This window comes from Pogoniulus pusillus, chromosome 6 (assembly GCF_015220805.1).
Source record: "Pogoniulus pusillus isolate bPogPus1 chromosome 6, bPogPus1.pri, whole genome shotgun sequence".
Taxonomy (NCBI): Eukaryota; Metazoa; Chordata; class Aves; order Piciformes; family Lybiidae; genus Pogoniulus; species Pogoniulus pusillus.
The window spans coordinates 39,900,946-39,904,366 of record NC_087269.1 but is presented as its reverse complement, the minus strand read 5'-3'; the positions used below and the strand labels follow the sequence as shown (position 1 = coordinate 39,904,366).

At 42.0% G+C, this 3,421-nt stretch overlaps 1 long non-coding RNA gene across 1 annotated transcript in view; it reads right to left on the bottom strand.

Moving 5' to 3' along the window:
- The window catches only part of LOC135176552 (uncharacterized), a 6,072-nt gene extending 4,317 nt beyond the window's left edge, over positions 1–1,755 (bottom strand). The window contains exon 1 of the long non-coding RNA XR_010302717.1: positions 1,630–1,755. This is a non-coding gene — a long non-coding RNA (uncharacterized LOC135176552). The remainder of the gene's footprint in view (positions 1–1,629) is intronic.
- Positions 1,756–3,421: the final 1,666 nt, after the last annotated feature.

Genomic DNA, 3,421 nt, shown 5'->3' with positions numbered 1-3,421 from the left:
CTTTCCCAGCATCTTAAACATCCCTTTCCTTTAAAAATCTCCTGAGTGCCAGGCTATACTAGTTATTACCAATTGAATTTTCAATAGCAAACTTACCAAGCCCTAACTTTGACAAATTTTATTTCACATTTGTCAAAGGAAATAAAGCTGACAGCATTACAGGAGCTGTGTACTAAAAGTAGTATCTCAATTCCAACAGTCTGTCCAACCTTTTCTTCCCGGGGGACGCATTAAATCTGGGCCCAATTCGCAGCGTTGTTTGAACACTATATTTCCCCTTTTCTTTGCACCTTTGATATTTATTTCAGTGTTAAATCTATTCTTCCCTTCATCCATTACCCTGTTTTATTTCTGTTTTTGAGAACCTATATTTTCACTAATAAATATTCACTGCACCATTTCAGCCTGTGTTTAATATGCCCCGCTGCATGTTTGCTGGGCTAACTTCTCAACAGATTGAGTGGACATTCCGCTGTTGCAGCGCAGCCATAAAATTCAGGAACTTGTAAAGCGCTGCTCCCTCCCTCCCTCCTCTCCTTTTCCCTCCTCCTTTTCTCCCTCCATCCCTCCTCCCTCCATCCTTTTCTCCCTCCATCCATCCAAGCCCCGCTCCCGCTGCCGGGGCCGGGCGGGCGGGCGGGCGGCAGGACCGCGCGGAGCCACAGCGCCGCCTCGTGGCCACCCATGGGAGGCACCGCTGGCTCCTTTAGTTATGGCGAGGGGGAGAGTGGGTTCATCCCATCCCAGCGAGGGGACGGCACTCAAGACCCCCCCAGCACCTGGGTATTCCTCTAGCCCTACAGAATCGCAGTGCGCTCAAATTTCTTTCCCCTTTTCCACGTCATTTTCGCAATAAGGCTAGCACAAAGAAAAGCACCCGAAATAAAAGCAGAAAAGGGAAAGAATAAAGCAGAAATAAAAAAGGGGTGCGGGGGGGGGGGTGGGGTGGGGTGGAGAAGCTGCAAAAATTGCCCCAAAGATGAATGTGACAGGGAGTGCAGCAACAGCCCAGCACATACTGTAGCAATGTTTGATTTTCTGCCTCGCATTGAGCAACAAAGAGCAGAGGACTTGTGATATGCAGGGGATGGGATAACCCCAACAGCAGGTTCTGTCCCATTCTGGATTGGGAATAAGGGGAACATCATCAATTTGAGTATCGTCGTCTTAAAGGGGGGATTCTTTACAACACACCTGATGTCTTTTAATTAGATCGTGAGAGCCACTGGAATGTTTTCTTCTATAGAATCCCTTATGCATAACACGGGACTTTTTTAGCATTAATGTTGCATTAGTGGCATTTAGAACCCATCACTGAAACAGTTAATTCTGCAAGATTCATTTTGCCTTTTTTTCCCCCTGGAAAATATCCACATGTCTTTCCAGGGTTATTTATATTTAGTTTCTCAACCCAAAGCAGGAGAGGACAAAACACCCCCAAGTCAGAATCTGTGTTGCGGTGCAGAGGTTTCCACGCAGCTCCTCAGCTCTTGCAACCATCTCAGCAACTAAAATTGCCAACAAAGTTTTCTCCTGGCTTTGGATTTGCTACGAAACATTGATCATTCTGCAGTCTTGGGGAAAAGAGAAAAAAAAAAAGAAGGAAAAAGAAAGAGAGAGAAAAATCACCTTGAAGGAGATCCTAGAAAGCTGCGGATTCCCACTTTGAGCTCCTCTGCTCTGACTTGTTTCCCTTCCAATTCTATTCCATGATGTAGCTTTAACACAGGGCTTGAGGAATTAGCTCACCTTCCTTCTCCTGCACGTCTACGAAGCCAAAATCTGCAGCAGGAAAAGATCTCACCAAGGTTTTTCAGAGCAGGGATAAAAATACCACATATGAGACAGCTAAAAAAATCCTCTCTGCCTACTAGAAAGGGGAAAAAAAAAAAAGAAAGGAAGAAAAAAAAAAGAAACAAACAAAAAAAAGGAGCTGCATTTTGAGAGATTAATAGGAAAAAGAGAATTTTATTCTTTTTGTTAGCTAAAAGAATAATGTTGAACACATTCACTTAACACCCAGTTCTGGAGAGATGACAATTAGTCCGTCTGACATTTACAATGCAGATGTTTACGATGTGAATAATAGATGGAAAGAGGCTGAAAAAAGCAGAAATCCTGCACAATTTTTCCTCAGGAAAAAAAAAAACACACACACAAACTTTGCTCAAGCCACTACACTGGTATTAAAGGCACTGAAGTCCTTCAGAAGCATGCAAAATAATAGATTTCAGAGAGAAAAAAAACATATTTAATAACTGGGTGTTGCAAGAATCGTTGTAAAAAAAACTTGGAGTGATGGTAGGGGGGGAGAGGGGGCAAGGCAGCCTTTTGGGGCAGAACAAGATGAATTTGCAGCAGCAATGCTGTGTAATGAGTCTTTATTTTTTTACTATGAGCCCCTACTCCAGTCATAGCATTTAAGTGTTTAAATAAGCACAGTAAATGTAAATAATTTACTGTTTGGCCAACAGAAAATGGGGCAGAAAAGGGATTTTTGAAGAGGGACTTGGTGCCCTGCAAAATACATTTGACACTGCTGTTCATTAAAGCAATGTTATTGAGCCTTCTTCACAGTCATTAGTGATTAATTCAGACAGATATTTAGCTTAATAAGGTAAACAAATAAACAACCTTAAAAAAAATTGCTTTCTGCACCTTAAGGTTGTTTTTCTTTTTTGTTGTGGCTGGGGTTTTTGTTTGTTATTTTTGTTGTGGAGGATTTATGTTTTGGGGTTGTTGTTTTTTTTGGGGGGGGTGCCTCTAATTATTTTTGTGCCCTAATTATCGAGATTAACACCTCATATTTTTCTCAGACTTTGCATTCAGAAATTCCAATGAGGAAAAACAAACAAACAAAAAAGGACAACCTTGGGGAAATCCTTTAGGTGCAAAGGGTTAAGATTTTGTCCTTTAAAACCCAGAAAGAAAGGAAAGAGCCAATTCCAGATAAGCTCAGACAGAATCATAGAATTGTTTTGGTTGGAAAAGACCTTCAAATCATAAAAGGAGGATGAGGAGGTGGACACAGATCTATGCATAGTGATGTTACTCTTCATGTACAAATAGGGCAGAACAAGGTGAATCTCAGCAGCAGAGTTGTGTAGAGGGTCTTACTTTCGGTATCTGCCTCTACTGCAATCATACTATTCAACTGCTTAAATAAACACCATGCTATTCATGTATGGTCCTCATATACACATGAATTGAAGGGTTTTGAGGGCCAACACTCCTCATGTGCACATGAAGAGAAGGATTTTGAAGGCTACTTGGCATTGCAGTGTTTCTTAACAAACTGTAGTTGTGCGACACAGCCCTGCAGCAGCCTTTCCCAGTCTCCACACCAGGAGTTAACCATCCATCTCTAAAAGTTAACTCTGTTTCCAACCAAAGCAGAAGACTTCATGTGAGTGCCAAGGCA